Below are 19,619 nucleotides of genomic sequence, written 5' to 3' on the forward strand. Positions count from 1 at the left end.
TGGGAAACTGAGTTTGAGCTCTGGTGCCTCCACTTCAGAGTGCAGTCTCACTTTTAGTGGCTGCCCTGGCAGTCAGGGCATGGCTTGTGGGCCTCGTAAGGTAGTCCCTCTTATGCTGGCCTGGCTTCTGACAGCAGTAGCAGATGAACATCATCATCATTGAGCTCTTCTTGGAGCCAAGAGAATCAAACTTAGGGTCTATTTTGAGGCCGCAATAATCGCAGCCATTTTTAATCTCTTTTTTTTCTCTCCTTGGTTTTCTCCCAGTTCCAATTATAGGACACTTAAAACAGTTTTTACCAAAGTATCAAATGAGTTGTCTGGAACAAAAGCTATCTTTTGTAGCTCCTGAACTTATCTATAAGAGTAATCTGTCTGTCTACTGAATTAAAATCTCACAAAGTGTGCTTTACCAGTCCCTCTATTAAACATTTTAAGAAATCAGAGGGGTATTCATCTTTTTCCTGATAAATAGCTAACATTTAATAACTGAAGGCTTGATTCTAGTTCTTAGACCTTGAAGAATACACACTTCAAAAAAATTGTCTTTTTCATTCTTCTGCCTGGCTATTAACAGCAGGGCTCTGACAGGTTGGGCTCCAGTGGGAACAGGTAATTCCACTGGTTGTCCATCTTTTGAGTCCTTATAACAATATAATATTCCTCTCCAAATGTAATAGCAGCTTACAAGGCTACCTGTTTTTCATAGAAGTCAAAGCTTGGTTTAAGATTAACATTACGTCTCTCCAATCTAGTTCATAAGTCTGAATAAATCCTCTAAAAGACATCAATGTACTTATCAGGGTCATCTAAGGCACATGATCTCTGGAAGTTCCAAATTTCCTATTTACTTCTTTAAAAGGTATTGTCCTTGAGGAGCTTGCATAACCCCAGCTAAGAATGGGTGTAGCCTTGTAGAGGCCTGGATTATAGCTGTTTTAGAAGTCCACACCCTCTAGACTAGAAAGGCAAATAGGGGAAACCTTACTGAGGCTGAACTGCCTGGTTCTCCTGTTGCTCACATCTATATTTCAAAACTTAAATAAAAACGACCTTCTTAATGTAAACCAAGTCTGAACATAAGACATTTTTACCAATTTCCTTTTCACATCATCTTTTAGTTATAAACTAGCATCACAGTTAACACTTTCCTCTTCATTTCATTTAAACAGCTCTTTTTTACATGTAAGGATCAAACGTCTTTGGGTGCCTAATGAAGCACATTGTAGAGGAAGAGTCTGACTGTGAGATGACCTGGAATTCAATAGAAATTACCTTTCTGGGTGTCCCCACCTTTTTTCTAATTGATTCCTCCACCCATGCGTCCCTGAGTAGCCCTCTCCAGAGCAGGTGGATGCTCCTTTTGGAGAGAAGGGAGACAAGATCCCACCAGCCTATCCACCCTCAAACTGGCGCATGCTTCCTATTTCCTGAAACATCTCACAAACCCTTTACTTACTCTTATTGAATATGTGTAAGTTACAATTGGTCTGGTGACCTGAATGTCTACAGAATGAAGCATTAACTCTGGCATAAAAGGTCAGTTAGGAGTGAGAACTTCTCAGGCTACAAAGATCACTTCTAGAGATAGAGAGAACCATTGACTGGAGAGATTTGGCCCCGTGCACTGAACCAGTCTCCAGACACTTGGTTTCCATCTGATCACCCAGGTAAACATTTCTAGCAACTGAACAAGATTTAACCTTGAAGCTCACAGGTGAAACCTATTTATCATCTAGCAATCACATTTTACATGTTGTTAAAGATAATATAGCTGGCAAAAATCTTACTCTTAGTTAACACATAGAGCACAGATGTAAACTTCCCCTGATAACCACTATTGTAAACTGTCTCAGCCTTATTTCTGAAATAGTGACCCATTAACTTGTTCTACTGAAAAGCTCAGGTAGAAGTCCTACTTTGCTAGTAGAGAGAGAGAAAGTACAATAGGTAAGTGAAGATCTTTCAGTGGCCAGGGGCCAGTTTCCACCAAGGAACCGGCTTTGGCGCCTTCTCCCCTCAGGCATTCTTGGTTTCTTTTGGCCCACACAACCAGAGATGTCTCCAGAAAGAAATCCAGCAGTTTCTCTGGTCAGCATTCCATCAGCCATAGGCTTCAATGGGGATTCACCAAAGAACAGCTGGGGAAACCTGTCCTCTGCTTCAAAGAGTGGCAGCTGCTCTAAGAGCATTTACTAGCTGGCAGAGTGATCACTGTTTGTCCAAGTTCTATAAGGGATAGTTAAAAGCCTGAACATGATTACCTAGCACTAAAAGCTTTAAAGTCCATAACTTATGACAACTAGACCTAGGAAAAATGTTTGAATCCTACCTCACACTAAATGTGTTTTAGTCCCATAAGTGTGCTGCTTTTGGAGACAGCTCCTTCTGGTGTCACCTAGAAGTCAGTTCTCTCCACTGTGTTTCAGGTTTAGCCTCCCGAAGGAGGCCTGCCCAGAACACTAAGCAGGGACATGATTTTTATATGTGTCCTCCTGGAAGGGCATAATTCCTCATTATCTCATCTGACCCAGAGAAGGGGTATGTGTTCTTTTTCTAAAATGACTTCCCTGTCTTCAACATTAACAAATGCTCATTTTCTAAGGGCTTTACTTAGTTGGAACAGTCTGTAGTTTTTCTAATTTTACATGCCTTTAAAAGGGAAAGTACAAAGAGGTAGGGAAATTAGGAATAAAGTCAAAGCAAGGAAACTGAAACAGAGCAGGCCTGACATTCCCTCTAGCATGTAGAAGGGGATCATAACCAGTCTATCCCAGTGAAACCTGTCCTCCAAGTCTTTAAGAACAGTTGCCGACCTAATGTCATTTAACTGCCAAAAAGAGTCCCGTGTTTCATATACAGGAATGTAAGTTTTCTAAGTCCAAGCTGGCTAAAAGATCCCATTTTACAGAAGTTTATATAAAATCCACTAGGAGGCTTCTAACATTATTCTAATGCTATGGCCTAAAATTGAACAAGGAATACCAGCACATTTAGTCAAACAGTTCAAAGACAACGTATACAAAACATACAACAGTCATAAAATGTCCCATTAATGAAATATCATGAACTTGTAATATTTCCACATTTTAACTTAAGGTTTACAGACAGCATTTTAACCAACATTTTACCAACAATGTAACAGACAAAACAGAAGCAATTATAAGCAATTTTAACAGTACTATGTGAAGCAAAACTGAATGAGGCAAAGCAAGAACAAGTATGAGCAATGGGCAAAGACATATTAACATTTGAAACATAAATTTGTTACCTATGCAAGTCCCAATTCAGAATTTATGAAAGAAAAGAAAACTCATACCTCCATCCAAAATGATACAGGGAGGAAAAACTGGTCTCGGGTGGGTGACCTCCAAACAATATAGGGAACCTCCAAATGACAAAGAGAAAAACGATCTCTGGACCTGACCTGCATGAGTTTATGAAGTTGTCTCTTGCAGGGACTTTTATAGAGGAAAACCATGTGGTGAGGCGGGTCTAAGGTGGTGGAGAACACATGGGAACTTGCTTAGCTGGGCATGAGGTGGGACAAAACTATGGTCAACTAATGAGATTACAAGCACCATTGCTCAGGTGAAATTGGTTAAATCCAGTATCAAATGGGAAAGCGAGTCACATAGCAAGTGGGCACCAATATGGAACAGGGTCTCTTCCTGTTGGGGGTTGGGCTAGTGACTCATTTGGGCTCTTTCAAGTTGATTGATACTATTTAGGATATCAATCCTTAATGCCCATCCCTAGGGAAGTATGTAGCTGTGCTTCCTCTTTTTGTCTTGGTCTTGAGGTGTGGCCCATATGGGAGTGTCTGTCTCTTCCAAGTTGCAAAGTCACCTTGTCTTCCATCTTGTCTTCTTGAGGGCCTGGCCCTGTCTGACTGCCTATAATATTTCTAACTCAGCTGCCAGCAACAATATCACAGTTTTAATAACTAAATATTCGTCACTGCCATATTTATATCTTCAGGTCTAATATCTGAGTTCAAGTGTGTCAAGGTGATTCTTACATAACAACTGTGCAGGGAAGTCTCCAACTCAGCATGTGCACAGCTAAACTCACCATTTCTGGGCCCTTGTGCTCCAGCCTTGGTCCTCTCTTCTTGTTCTTTATCTCAGCAAACGCAATGGGTTGTTATTGGTTATATAGATCAGAAAAGTAGGAGTCTGACCAACTCATGCTTAGATTTTTCTAGAATTTTCTTTTCTGTATTGATCTAGATTTTCTATATGGGTCCATATGGAGAAACGTGCAGTGATATTTGGAAGGCATAGGTGATTTAGAAGGAACAGGACAAAATGGTGACATCATTGGTTGGCATGGGCTGGAACCGGACCCCAAACTCTTGTCTCCTCTGACTCTTGGGGTAAGTGTACTGATAGTACCATGATAAAAGGCACCAGTTTTTCTTGTAAGTCATCCACATTTACAAAGTTGGAGACAATGAAAGAGAGATGAAGATTCCAATTTGGCTTTTCCATTTCTCTTTGTGCTTGTAAATTTTGTGGCTTCAGTTTATGTCCAGATTTCCTTTCCAAATGGTCCCCTTGGGATTAGTACCACTTATAGAAGCAAGAATCGTCCATAGACTTTCTTTCCAGCTACCACAATTATGCGAGGGTTAAGGTCTATGATAAATCTATTCGTCACCACTATAGTGGTTCCAAGGCTTTATCTGAGCCCTACCTCATGCTTGCTCTTGCAAAACTATTAGCTACACTGTCTTTCTTGCTTGGTCATCAGATCTTAAATCCCTTGAAGAGGGACACAGTGAAATTTGAGGGGTTTTTAACCCAGAAAAGTGCCTGATAACTTGGAATAAAAGATCTCTGTTGCTTTGGAAAGAACAATGATTTAAGAAATATGAAACAGTGTCAAATAGCAATGCTTACTGGTGATTTTCTGGAGATACTTTTTGCAAAGTACTAGAAGCCTACATGACATATAAGTGCCATGGTTATTACTCAAGAGTGAAAAAACCACAATATAATGACTCTAGCTGATCTTGCACATGCCATAACTCCATAGGCTGAGTTTCTGGGTATTGCCTGGGACAGAGAATTTCAGTACTCTCTCACTAAAGAAGTCTATTCTACAGACTAAGAAGAGACAATAAAACAGAAACAATAATAATTTTTAAAAACTTTACTAAGAAGAGCCCAGAACCCTATAAATTCATCTCAGAATTCTACCAGAACTTCAGGGAAGATATCTTCATGAAAACTCTTCCGTGAAATTGAAGGAGAAGGTTCACTGCTGATTTTCTTCCTTTAACGAAAAAGGGAGAGAGAGAGAGAGAGAGAGAGAGAGAGAGAGAGAGAGAGAGAGAGAGAGAATGAGAATTGGAGGTTAATCTCCTTAACATAGATGCAAAAATCCTCAAAGATACTGCAAACAATACAACAATCATTAAAAAAATCACACATCATCACCAAGTTGGCTTTATTTCAGTGACCCAAGGATAGTTCAATGTTTTTAAATGAATAATTGCAATACATCACTTAAACAGAACCCAGCCAGAAAACCACATGATCATCTCAACATACAGGATAAACCTTTGATAAAACCCAGTAACCATTAATGATATCTGATGAAATTAGGTATAGAAGAATTGGATCACAAAGTGATAAGTGCCATTTGTTGCTAAGGCTTATATCTAGATATCCTCCAAAGTCTGATGGGGTTATAGGTGCAGCATTTTGAAAGTGGCTGGATCTAGGATGTGTAACACTAAGTTTAAGTCTATGCCGCTCAGATTGATTCATTGTATGATGCTAAGACTAAAGGTACCCACCTGGGTGTAGATGCTACCTGCTGTAATGGTGGGCAGCTTGATAGAGTGAAAGGAACAGAAATAAGATGCTGCTGTCTCCTGCTGCTACTACCTCACTGCTTTGCTGGTTTGCTGCCTTCTGCCCACCACGAACTGTTTCTCCTTGGCCCTGCCTCTCCGCCCTGCCTCAGAGCCAGCCACTTCCCTTCTAGTCCCAACACTCTTTATTCTCTCTGGCACACATAACTCTTTCAACTGGAAGACAAATGTCCAGTTAGATAGAAATCCTGCCAGGGTCCCTGTGTGCAAGCAGCAGAGACACACAGTTCTGAGAGGCCTGTTGACGACTAGTTTTTCATGTAAACAAGCAGCACTTACAGGTATGAGGGATTTTTGCCAGGGAAAAATGGTGATCTTTTTGTTCCACTGCATTTTGTAAAATAGCTCCAGGAAAGAATTCCATTCTTCACCCTTTGAATAGAAGGGATGGCTGTGTCTTCCGAGTTCTAGGGCTTCAGTGAAGCGACTCTGTGTTCAGGATTGACCGTGTGGGGTCCAGAGTTCACCCCCAACAACCCGCCAAAACAAGAACCAAAAGCAAGGGAAGGGGGGGTCTCCAAAAAGACTGGGGCCTGTACAAGCGAGTTCTAGCACAACCTTGTGACTCTGGTTACCAATATTTTCAGCAGAAAGTACCCTGAGAGCTAAGAGTGGCCCAGTGCCTGAGCTATTCATTTGCACAGAGAGGGTTGAAAAAGAAGTGCTGACCCTGGGACCTCTCACATCCAAAGCAACCACTAGACCAAGGAGCCAGCCCTAGAAGTCTATTTTACTCTTAATGAATGCTCATTTATATGGTAGCTTGAAGACTTCTGATTCTTTTTCTAAGCCTAGTGATTTTCTGCGGACTCCACTGATGTCAACAGTTTTGTTTGGAGAAATCTGAGCCACAATGTTTCAAAGATTAAAAAAAAAAAAAAATCATTGCAGGTCCTCCAAAGTCTAATGTGGTCATAGTTGCAGCATTTTGAAAGTGGCTGGATCTAGAATGTGTGAAGGAACACTACTCTAGTCTGCTTGTGGACTAGAAAGGTCTCAGGACAGTACTTCAAGGATTAAGGCCAGCCTTCTCAGGTAGCTTGGAATTAGAAACTGGCAGGAGAGAGGACCTGGAGCCCAAGGAACTAAACTGAAATGGTCCCCCCTTGGTCCAGAACTGATGAGCTAGGCAGCACCAGTGTCCAGGTCAGGCTAAGGCCAGAAGACACAAAGGGAGAAGGGACATTCTAATGTCTGTGCAACATCATTTTCTATTTGTTTTAAATCCCAGGTTGGGAGCCTAGAAGACTTCAGAGGCCCAGCAATAAGCTGCCACCCCTTCAAACTGCTAGGAAAAAGGGCATTAAAGGAACAAAGACAGGCTTACTCCCTTCCTAAACTGCTTCTGTTTAAAAATACTGTAGCAGAACTTGACTTCAAAATAAATTATTTTCTACCATAATTGCACATTTAAATTCCATTGAAGTAGTACCAGGTGGCTGAGCTTTTATAAACTTAATAGGATCAGCATTAAAAGGGAAAAGTAATTTGTCTGTATAGGTCAGGGGTTAGAGCACTGGTCTTGTAGACCGGTCTTGTTAGGGCCTCTGTAGTGTTTTCCAGATGCTCACTTTACATGTGGCGGCAAAAAGGGCAACATTATGTTATTTCACTCAAAGTTAGATCCCGGCTGTTTGGCTGGGAAGAAAAGCTCCGTGTCAAAGATCCTGTGATCAGTTAGAAGAAAGTAAGAGCTCAAATTCTTCAGTAAATTGTAGGAAAAGCACGTGATCACGTCCCGTGGAGCCCCACAGAAATGGTGTGTAAGGGTCGAGTCGCGGCGAAGGAAGACCCCAAGAGTCGGTCTCTCATGCAAGTCGCAAAGGGAAAGCTTTATTAGCTACGTGCAGGTAGGGCGGTCTGAACACGCAGGAGCAGAGCGCGCCTTGAGCATGGCAGGCACAGTTTTTAAAGACAAAAACCACAAATGGGGAGGGAGCAAGCAAGGTACAGAAGCAGATTGCATTGGTCTGTTTAGGTTGACTTTTACAATAATTGGTGGGTTTGAGAATATATGACTTTTTAAGGAAACTAAGAAGGGGTAGGTAAAGGGTAACTATGAGCTAATCCCGTGGCTCTGGGGGTATGTCGAGATCGGGTGGGTTTAACCGGACATTGCGACCTTTTCTGAAGAATGTTCTAAGCCTGGAGGTAATGTTCTTTTCAGTTTGGCCTGAGGTTTTATGACTCCATCTGGAGTTTCTGGAGCATGGGTTACTCAGGTCTTACGGCCGTAAGCTGCTGGGTGGTCTCTTTTGACCAGAGTGCGAACTTAAAAATTATTTGGGCCTTACAGGTGGTCCTTTTGTGTTGCAAAGTCCGGCTCCATAGTGTCCAGCACGTTTCCCATTTGCATCTGCTGGCTGCCTATGTTTCTCTTGTGCTTTTTGAGTGAAAATGGGTTTGCCAATTTCTCTGAGAGAGCCTGATCCAAAAGCTGCATGGATCCTTCTTATCCAGGTAGCTTATGCTTTGTTTCCATCCTTGCTTCCTTGGACTCAGAATTCTTAAGAATGCTTCCAGGATTGGTTTACTACAGAATTCCCTTTCTGGGAACACTGAGAGCATGAGTCAGAGCCCTATCCCCACCACAGAGCCAAGAAAGCAGGCGGGTGTCTCACTGATGCAAGGTTCCAAATCAACAGCTTCCTTCAGGGTGTGCGATAGTTCAGCTGGTTGGGTGAGGACTTATGGTGGCGTTGGATGTTGTTGTTCTGAGATGGCTGGTTTGGTTCCAAAAAAAACCATGGTGGGAAACTTCTGCTTCCCCAAATTCATGAAGATTCTGTTTATTTTACTATGAAATATTTGTTTTTAAAATCTATTTTCAGATTTGAGAGATGGCTTTTTACTGGCCACAAATTTCAATCTTGTGTCATTTATTTACTTATTTTGAGACAGCACCTAGCTATGTAGATCAGCCTGACCTTGAACTCACTATGTAGCCCACGCTGTCCTGGAAAGTCAGGGTGATCCTCCCAAGGTGCTGAGGATACAGGTGTGAGGCGCTGTGCCCAGCTGTGTTCTTTTAATTTGGGGTTCTCTCTGTGCTAGTGCTGTAGGTCCAAGTCACTTTACTCATGAGATGTGAATTAATAATACTTATTCAAGATCTATCTGAACACTCTAATCTCAAACTTTGCAGACTAGTTTGCATTCATTATCTGGCTCTGGGACAACATCCCTCATCACTATGCTTTTTTTATTACCGTAAATACCTCATCTACCAGGAGAAATACCTTAGAAAAGCTAGAAATCATACAGGAAATGTACAGTGTGAAGGTCAAATATGTATATGGAAAATATTCTTTCATTAGCAAGAAAGAAATGCTAATTAAAGCAAGGGAGTATTAGTTTGCCACTAAGTAGAAAGTATTTATAAGAATGCAGTGACCAGGACATTCTTGCAGAAAGTGACTATTTTCTGGAGAACAGTTAGGCACTGTAAATCAAGAAATCTAAAAGGACATTGCATGTGACCTAGTATTATTTTTCTGTTTCTAGAAATTTATCATTTAAAAATGAGCAAAGGAAATATGTCATAAGTTTATCCATGGCTGATTCGAAATAGAGCACCTATATATATTACATTTGAAATGTTTTTATTTTACAAAAGGAAGTTTAAAAATATACAATCACATTACGGAAATGAATCTTATAGATCCTTCTGCAAGGGGAAGGATCTTTCCCAGGCCTTCCACTGATCACATGCCTCAGTCCTTGTTTAGATGCAAAACCAGCACACCAAGCTTTCGAGTGGCTTTATTCACAGCTGCGAAAACTGGAAAGCAACCAAGGTGTCCTTTTGCAGACAAATGTATAAGTAAACTGTGCTACACCGAGACAACTGGAGAGCATTCAGCTGCAAAGTGGAAATAAGTTATCAAGCCTTTAAAAGATATGGAGATGAATTTAAATGCGTCTTAGTAAGTGAAAGAAGGCAACCTGAAAGGCTGCATTCTGCGGGATCCCAACTTTATGACATTCTGAAAAATGCAGAATTGCAAAGACAGCAAAAAGATGAGTGGCTTTCAGGAGTTAGGGGAGAAAAAAGTGAGTGCATGAAGCCCGGGGCGCTGCAGGCAGTGAAGCTGCTTTGCAGACTCAGTGACAGTAGAGGCATGGCGACAAACATTTATCCAAGCAACACCAGGAATGAGCCCTAAGGTAACCTGTGAACTGTGGCGAACAATGATGTTTCTTTAATAATTGGTTAATAATGACATATCACTACTGGTTGAAACCATTGTACAAGTGAGAAAGGCTATGTGTTGTGGGGTGGGTAGGAGCTTGGAAGAAGGCTTCCTACTCAATTTTAGTGTAAACTAAAGCTATTCTTTGAACATAAGGTCCCTACAATATTAAAAATAAAACTGGTGATAAAGTAACTCATAGTCTGAAGGAACTGAATACAAAATGCTGTGTGTTCATATGTTGATATTACCGCTAAGCATTTGCAGGACAACTTGAGGGCACAATTAGGACAACAAAAAGGAGTGAGCAAGATGGTGGCTAGAGACCGAAGAGAATTTTGAGCTTCAATTTGACAGAAATGTTGATGTATTCTTAAGGGAGTGAGGGAGCTTTTAGGTCTGTGTGTAGTGCAAGACAAAGCCTCTTGGGAGAGGGACAGGAAGAGCGAGCAAGGGGATATGGCAGGGGTGCAGCTGAGGAGCGGCAGCAGATGTCAAGGGGAATAAGGAAGGGGGACAGAGGTTCAGGGCTAATTCTGTGTTTGTGGAGGTAATGCAGACAGAAATCAGGGCATAGTGAGTGGCCAGGTGATGGAGGCAGAAGCAAGCAGGCATTCTTTGATGGAAAAGGGAAGGGCTGAGTGGGGCTGTGGGGTAGCCAGGGCTCTTCAGACGGAAGAAGCAAAGCAGTAACTCACAGGCACAAAAACACTCCAAGGCAGTGTTTTTGGAGTGTTTGTTCTTACAGAGCCTAGGAGAAGCTCCAGTTGTGAGTAGAGAAGGGGGAAAAGGCCAGGAAAGGGCCATGTTGGGGAGAAACAGTTGTGCAGGAGTGGGAGGGGCTTAAGGGTGACTCTTAGAGGGAGACGTGCCCTGACAGGAGGTTTTCTCTAGGTCTTTGAAAACTGTGAGCTTGAGAGATTAGGTTTGTGGAAGTTATTGAGGGAGATGAGTAGAAGTGAAAAAATTTAGTACATTTCAGGATAATGCCCAGAATTAAATGTCAGAAAGAAAGAAAAATAAGAGTTGAAAAAATGGAACAAATGCCCTGTGGAGAAAGGAATGCTATGACAGAGAGAGATGAGACCGGGTGTGGTGGCGTGCGCCTGTAATCCCAGCTTTTGGGAGGCTGCAAACAGGAGAATCACTATGAGTCTGATCTAGTAGTGAGACCCTGAACACTCTGTAGACCCTTCCCTAAACAGGAGAGATATAACAGAAATGTCATGTTTTCCATCGGTTTTCACCTTTTGAAGAAAAACATAAATGTTCCTGGTTCCAGGAGGAAGTGCACCTCTCTTGAGGGCCTAAACTCTATTTCTCTGAGCGTGTATTTTTACAATTTTGTCTAATCAATCTCTTTATGCCTTTTTAAGAATAGTCCTGGGAAGTGCTTCTCCATGATAAGAGTCAGTGAACAGGCAGGGTGGGTGTAGGCTTCTCACGCCTGCTTTGGGAACTGCCTTGGCCCTTGGCTGGTGCAGAACAGCCCCTCTGAGCAGGTGTGACTTAGTAGGCCCTACGTACGTCCACTCCTCTTTTCCTCACTGTGCCAGAGCCTACCCAGCTATCCCAGAGGGCGTTTCCGAGACAGGACAGGCTCCCAGGTAAGTAGAGTCACTCAAAAAGGCAGGGGAAGGGTGAGAAGGGCAGAACCAACATCTACAGCTCATCCCCTGACCCCATACCAGCCTGACTCAGGTTAAGCTAAGAACAAGCTTTCAAGAGTTTGGGAGTCTGCTAAGAGAAAAACGCTGAGATGTCTTAATTTAGCTACAAAGGGCAGGAGGATGGAGGAAAACAGAGACCAGGGAAATTAGTTAAGAAGCAACAAAGAACAAAACAATTTCACATTTTTGAACGCAAATTAAAACTTTAAATCACCACATGCTTACAACCCCAGACCAATCCAGAGACAATTGCCTTACTGCTAGTGGACTGCCTTCCTGTCCCAAACTGTCCCCTCCTTGTGGAACTCCACCTCTTTTCTCTATAGCCAATATATATTCAGTGTGAAAAGCTTACGTTTTCCTTCCCCAAGTTTTTGCTAAAAAAATATTTTTAACTCTCCTTCCCTGGAAATTTTCCCAGTTGCTACCTGGCCCTGCTGCCAGAGGCTGTAGAAACTTGTCTCAGGATCAGTCTTTTCATTTTCATTTTTAGTCTTTTCTTAGCATTGGATAATGTCTAAATAAATGGTTTATTCCAGAGTGTTCTTGGTCTGGAAGAGTTTGGCTGGGTTTAACAAATCACAGCCAGCTACAAATTCAAACACAGAACAGCGTCTTACCCACTCCCCTCCAGCTGTTCATGAGCTCAGCTAAGTCTTGGGTTTCTGCATCGGCTCATTTGTTCATCACATTCCACTATAAAAGTGATTTACTGAGAACCAAAATAGGATATTCTCAGGGTGCTCTCAGAGCAGGAGCTCTGGCTTTAGTCCCCAAATCAGCAAAGACGGGGTCCCTGCCATGGGGACACAAAAATGGTGAAGAGTATGGACTTTTAAATAAAAGTCAGGATCAGCTAGGGTGTCTTGCAAAGAGAAGTCGGGTGATACTGCCCTGCCAAAGCCGATATCTCTAAGCAAAACTCACTGTGGTTTGAGTTTCACATAGAGGACACCAAGATGAAAACAACGTGAGATGTTGGGAAGTGTCCTTAATAGGACAAGAACATTACAGAAATGGTTGGATCCTTAATGCACAAAGATCTTTTTCTTAACATATATCTTCAATAGCCCAGAATTGCAACTACAATGAAATACACTTATGGCATTGGTGGGATTCAAAGCCATATCCCCAAAGAGACTGGAACCCAAATCCAGCACCATAGACCACTTGGCCGCACTACCACATGACAAGGAAATGCTTATAATTGCAATTTTCCAGCGTTTTGCCCTACTGTGCAGACCCAAAATCTGAATTTTCTTCTATGGTTGCAACAGTTTTACTTATCTCTAAAAATCTGAGTGAATCCCAGAGACTGGATGAATAAGCCACCTTTATATGTCATGAGAAGTGGGCAAGAGAGTGTGACAGTAGGCAAAATCAGAATGGAATCGCCTGCATCAGCCCTAACAGAAAACTGAAACCTGGACATTATAAAGGAAAAATTCTTTATTTTTTTATTTTGTATTTTTTAGGGAAGTGCCTACAGGGTGTTCAGAGTCTCACTACTAGATAGGACTCATAGACTTCTGCCTGTTTACAGCCTCCCAAGAGCTGGGATTCCAGGTGTGTGCCACCATGCCCAATCTCAATTGCTGTCTCACGCCTTGGGGGCTGGGCCCACACAGCAGGCCTGGGGATCAAATCTCCAGCTCCTGCGCCTGCTTGCAGACGCTTTAATCTGCCTATTTGGCTGGCCCTATGAAGCTAAAATTCTGAAGCACAATTGCCTGAAGGTCATTATTGCAAAAGATTCTGCCAGGAACACATGTTTATATAGAGGTGCCCACAATCTTATACAAAAATGATATAATTGTAAATTATAAAATTATAAGATTGTAAATAATATCACCCAAGGATTTCTCCCCTCAAATGTCTGTTCATCTCGATTGAGACCCCTCATTGTCATGGTCGCCAAGGCTTGCTTCAGTATATCTGATGGATGTTGCCCTCTGCATTTTGTTTAAAATCTCCTTGCCTCAACCCTTCTGAACACATCCAGTTTACTGCAGCATGTATATCCCTAGTGCAATATTGTGCCGTTCCCAAATAAACATCATTATATGTAATGTAAAAGTGCTACTTGGTTAAAATATCAATTTAAATATCCCACAGTTTCTGAAACCACCTCTTAAGATGGGAGTGACTGTCTTTGATCCTCTTTAGTGTCAGACTGGGTAATGAAAGGAGTCAGTCATTACAGCAGAGCTCCATCTTGTCCTGCAGTGCTGCCTGCTCTACTCCCAAGCTGAGGGATTTCCTTACGTGGAAAGCACCGCTCCCGCGAGTCCTTGGCAGAAGCTCCACCGCTAACCAGTGGACCTGACTTCCCTTATTCAACCAGTGGGCTTGACTTTGAGAGTTAAGGTTTTTCAAAATAAAAAGTTGAGAGAAAATAGAAGAAATGTAGAAAACATAAAAACAAATTTAAACGCTCTTATAAGGCCCCTTCTTTCATTACCAGGACCTGAACTCAGAACCCTGTGTCACAGATGGGCACTATGTCACTGAGCGATCTCCCAGCCCTAGAACGTCCTCTTGTGATACCAAATAGCAGGGAAGAGGTTCCATGCTGCACCGGGCTCCAGTCTGGGAAGCTGGCAGAAGGGACTCTGGGGCTGCTCTGAGATCAGACAGGCCAAGCACGGGGCACCCCGGCGTCTCCTGGGCCGGGAGAACTTTTGTTTCCATTTACCCTGCAACTCACAAAGGCTTTTATTTCTGATGTCATGTCTTCGGTTTTGTAAGCAAGTACACAGATGACATGAAATTGGTTGTGTCTCTTCTAAGCACTCATTTGATATTTTATTTTATTGATTTTTATTTCCCTGCCAAGTATACATTGGGCACCATAGTAGGAAGCTCCCGCCAACATAGGAAGAGAAGTGAGGTGAGAAGAAAGGTGTGGCACAGGAAAGGAGAGGTGAACGCCGGCTCAGTGAGTGCGAGTGAGGCGGCACAGGGTGTGCAGCTGCCGAGTGCAGGCCGCGGGTGCAGGCCACGCGGGTGTGGCGAGTGAGGCAAAGGTTCTTTCTGCGATGAAGTTGTCCGTGGTACAGTGCTGGCCACACAGGTTTTTACTTCTGATGTCATGTCTTAGCAAGTGCACAGCTGATGGGAAAATGTTAATATTTATTCTAATTGTGTAATATATATGAAAAATTTGGTACTTTATTTTATTGATATTTTATGTTCCTGTTAACTACACGTGTAATACAATAAGAACTTCTCACAAAACAGTAAGATCATCGAGATGTCAAACATGTCGAAGAATGTAAAACATATGTGCTTAATATTTTCACTGTAGTTCAAATGGAAGTTTATTTCTGTGGTTCTTTTTCAGACTTTTGGAAACCAAAAACCAGTCAATGTTGAACTTTTTGATGCTTTTTTTATAAATAATAAATATTAAAAATGCAGTACTATATTTTTCTTGTTGAGTTTAAACTCATAACGTTAAAATTCATCAATAGAAATAGTCTACAGGACAAGCGTGGGCTTACCTATGTTTATTGCCCTTCAGGACAAAAGCTGTGTCGTGCTGTGGGGTTAGAGGCAGAGTGAGACATCCGTCCCTGCTTCTCCACGCTGGGCTGAGGCGGCGGGAAGAGGCCAAGGCAGTGAACGTGCATAACAACCTTCACGCGTGGAGGCACGGAGACTAGAGCTTACAGATTGCTGACAAACTCTGTGCTGTTGAGCAAATGCAAACGTTAGAGACCAGCGCGGAAGTAGGCCGGTGGCAGCGAGCGCGACCCTTCCTAAACCCACTCGCTTCGCTCTTGGGGCTGCCACAAGTCAGGGCTTTAAGGTAAGCAGGTACCAACCCTTTCACCGAAAAAGACATTTTTAGTTCTTGTTTACCAGATTACATAAACGAGGTTTCAAAAAAAACTGAAAATGCAAATTTAAAATAAAAGTTATTGAGACTGGGCGTGGTGGCGTGAGACTGTAATCCCAGCGCTGGGGAGCCTGAAAAACAGGAGACTCACTACGAGTCCTATCTGTGTAGTGAGACCCCGTACTAAATATGTGTACTAAATATGTAAAAATAAATTCATAAATAAAAATTTAAAAAAAATTATAGCAAAGATGCATAAATCTGTATGTCTTAAACTCTTCCTCCCCAATAGGCCTTTCCAGTACGTATGCTTGTTCCTTTTCCTGGACTTTGAGAAAGACATTCACAACAACAAGCAAAACAGCAACAAAACAAAACAGACTTAAGGGTTTGATTTGGCGCTGTGGACTCTGAAAAACAGCGGAGCCAATCTCTCACCCCTCCCCCGGGTTTTACCGCCGGGGAAAGGGCGGTTGCCTGCGCCAGCCTCCCGGCGCGCTCCTCCGCCCTGGGTCTGGGGTCGGCACCCGAAATTCTTTCATTGCGGTCCTTCTGTGCACCGGAGGCGAAGGAGAGCGCATCACCTCAGCCACCGAGACAAGGGCAGGAAGCCGGCGCCGCGGAGGCTCCGCTCACAGCGGTCTTTCCAGCCAGCGGGTTCTCAGGCACAAAAAAGGTTCGGTTTTGTAGCGCTAGATGTTTAAATTGTATGTAAACGAAGGCCCTGCTTAATGTCAGCAGCGACCTTATAATGCGCACCTATAAGTTGAGTACCAGAGGCCTGTTTCGCAGGTGGTGGCTCCATAGCTCAGGGGTTAGAGCACTGGTCTTGTAAACCAGGGGTCGCGAGTTCAAATCTCGCTGGGGCCTACATATATTTTCTTTTCCCCATTTACATAGACATTTCCGCGCTCTCCGAGGTCTCTGTAGTCCCCAGGTTTATTAAGCGACACGCAATAAACTTTGCAGCCGGAGCCTTCGTGTATGGCTTGGATCGCTCGCAGCCTCAGAAAATCCACCGGTCGTGTGGGGTTTGCCTCCGCGACTTGTACAAGCAGGTCCAGGTTCCATCCAGCAGGGGCCGCTAGAACACCACGGAATTCCCAAACAGCCGCCGCTCCACATCAGACTTCAAGCAGCGTTAAGAGAGGTAGCTGGCGTGGCTCGTTGGTCTAGGGGTATGATTCTCGCTTAGGGTGCGAGAGGTCCCGGGTTCAAATCCCGGACGAGCCCTATTTTCGTTTTCTATCCTGCTTTAGGAAAATTGCTAAGGAAGTTTCGAAGAGGCGTGTCACCAGAGGTCGGTTTCTCTATCCTACCTGGAGTGATCATTTTTCGTTAAGTCTTCAGCAAATAAATCACCTGGCCCATCAGCGCATGTGCAATGAACTGAAAACACTTTCCTTTCCCTCCAGGAAGCCAGCTCAGACCAAACCGAGGTGGAAACTGCATGGAAAACGAAATCACCAGCCTTAGGTAAACATGAGAAGCTGTATCTTTTCCTGAGAAGGAATCGGAAGCGCTGTGCATACCACGGGCCTCACCTGGCGTGTGCGACCTATAACCCTTTTAAATAAGCTCTGATGTGGTCGTGCAGTTCCGCTCTTCACCTTTCCTTCCCTTCTTCCTTCCTTTCCCTTTCTCCCCACAACCCTTGCCCCCCTTATGCCCCTTTCCTTTCTCCTCCTCCTCTTTTTTTTTTCCACCACAATAAAATGGAGCAAATGAGGGATGACAATATAAATTACCAAAGGCGAAAATTGCAATGTTACATTAAAAATATGTTTTCTGGACCCTTGACAACTTTCTGTACTGGACGAGTAACCGCTACAGAAAGCTGCTACTTGGCTAGACGTCACCCGCATCCCCCTCCTGACACGACCTCAGCGCCTGGCCCACGCCGGCCCTCTCCCTCGCGCGTCCTGTCTCGAGCTCGTTCGCGTAGCCCTGAGCTGGGGGCTCGGCTCTCACACGCCGCGAGCCCGCCGACTCCCCGGGCGGGACGCGCTCTCGGCAGGCGCGCTCTCCGCGCTCCGCGGCCGTCCCACCGCGCCGAGTTGCTCCCACGGTGCGCGGTCGAGCCCAGCGAGCGCCGACACGCGCGTGTAAGGGTCGCCAGGCCGCTCAGGTTTTCCTTCTTAAACACTGGCCAGCTGACATTCCATTTCTCGTTCCCTCCACGGAAAATAATAAAAATAAATTTAAAAAATCCCCACCTCCTTAAAACGGTGCGCTCCGTGCCTCAACTTCCTCTCCAGCGTCCTCTCCGCGGCCAGTTATGATGGGGCTTCGTCTTCATTGCTCACTGACACGAAATTTTGTCAACGTGAGCAGAGAATATGATGTTCCGGCATTTTCAGGTCTCCTTGTTCGTTCCACGCGACTTCTCCGCAGCCGGGTACGACAGGAAGTTCCCCACGCAGGAGGCTGCCGCTCAGCCTCTTCTGCGGGCTCCTCCTCTCCCAATCTCTCAGTTTTCGAGTGTTTTTCCTGCCTTCCCTTTGGGCTAGCTGTCCATACTTACTCATCCAATCAGGGGGCTCTACACAGTGGCCACGCACTGTGGCCTGCCTTGGCCTGCCCTCGTCCACACTGTCACCTGCTTGCCACAAGGGAAAGAGCGACTGGCGTCTCAAAACGAACTTGTCAAAATGCTGTCCTTGGTCTCCTTCCGCTGTCTTGCTCCTCCACCACCACCGGGAGCCGATTTGGCATTTTCCCCGGCCTGCCACTGTGGCCGAGGCCGGTGACCCCGCTGGTCTGCCCTCATGGGTTTCCTAACACAACAACTGCTGTCACTTGCTCTAAGCCCTCCTCCGTCTCTTAACAGAGTCCCACGATCATTTTCCTATTTTTTTCCCCCACAGTAACTTTCTAGCTACTTCTATTTTCTATTCTGGAAACCAGCATAATCATTCTGTTAAATATAGGCAAAATAATATCCTCCTTAGCTTAAAACACTCAGCAACGTTTTTTCACACTGAGAACAAATTCTTGCTTTTGCATATTCCGGCCCTCTGTCCTGAATCCTCCTCCGTGTCCCGCTCATCCCCCCACTGTACGGCCTGGACGCTCCCCAGATGCAGGGACTTCTTGCCTGACTTGGACCTCTTCCTTGCTGTTTTCCTCTTCCTAGGACATAACTCTCTCAGATATGTGTATCATGTCCTTTTGACCTCTGTTTGCAGATATCACCTTTAAAGACATCCTCCTTGAACGCCTCTGAGGCTAGCTCCCCACCGTCGCTATGCCCTACACCGATTTTTCTTCTTCACAGCACTTATTGCTACCGGGCAGTGCTACGTGCAGTTTTTTTCTTTTTTCTTCTGTTTTCTCTGTTATGCTTAAGCTCCAGAAGGGCACAAATGTGGTTGTCCTCAGCTTGTGGTGATGTGTAGGGTGACTAAGAATTGAACAAGTGAATGAATGAATGAGTGAATGAGTGAATATTCAGGCCTGCTGGTCTTTGGAGGCACAATTAAATGGGATTTATTTCTTGACTCTACGTGTTTGCTTTGGCAGCACATATGCTAAAATAAGGATAGCGGCTTACACCAAAAAAATGGGACAGATTCAATTGTTCTTTCTCATGTTCTAAGCATGTTACCAGTGTTTACTGATTTTTATATTAGAGATATATACTATGATTACCCTCATTTTACAAGCAAGGAGACTGAGGCGCCAGAGGGACAGCAGGTGCGAGCATGGACCCGGGAGCCCTGCCCGCGCCAGCACGACTCACGTGTTCTGAAGGCCACTCGTGGGTTATTTCCACCCCGCGTTTTTAAGCCCATTTCCTAATTGCTTGTTTTACTTTTCCAGTTTCGCCTGTGAGCTTTGCTTTGGACAGGACCATCATCACATCATTATTATTATCCCCTCTTTGATAACTGGGACAGCGCCAGCTGCGGCACAGCCACTGGAAACTTTCTCTTTTGCTGAGCAAGAAAGCAAAGCAAAGCTTCCAGTTGCTGTTGTTTCTTCTTCCGGTTCCGGGGATTCAGTCTGGGCCCTTTGCACTGACCTGCAGC

General features: G+C 44.0%; 1 long non-coding RNA gene and 2 other non-coding genes across 3 annotated transcripts; 2 read left to right on the top strand and 1 right to left on the bottom strand.

The window, feature by feature from the left end:
- Positions 1-14,508: 14,508 nt before the first annotated feature.
- LOC111813443 lies at positions 14,509-19,113 on the bottom strand. The gene is made up of 3 exons (XR_002818707.1): positions 17,805-19,113; positions 15,251-15,440; positions 14,509-14,858 (listed from the first exon to the last, which is right to left on the bottom strand). It is a non-coding gene; the product is annotated as an uncharacterized LOC111813443 (long non-coding RNA).
- On the top strand, positions 16,386-16,458 carry Trnat-ugu. The gene has a single exon. It is a non-coding gene; the product is annotated as a tRNA-Thr (tRNA).
- On the top strand, positions 16,750-16,821 carry Trnap-agg. The gene has a single exon. It is a non-coding gene; the product is annotated as a tRNA-Pro (tRNA).
- Positions 19,114-19,619: the final 506 nt, after the last annotated feature.

This window comes from Octodon degus, unplaced genomic scaffold (genome assembly GCF_000260255.1).
Source record: "Octodon degus isolate 3935 unplaced genomic scaffold, OctDeg1.0 scaffold00189, whole genome shotgun sequence".
NCBI lineage: Eukaryota > Metazoa > Chordata > Mammalia > Rodentia > Octodontidae > Octodon > Octodon degus.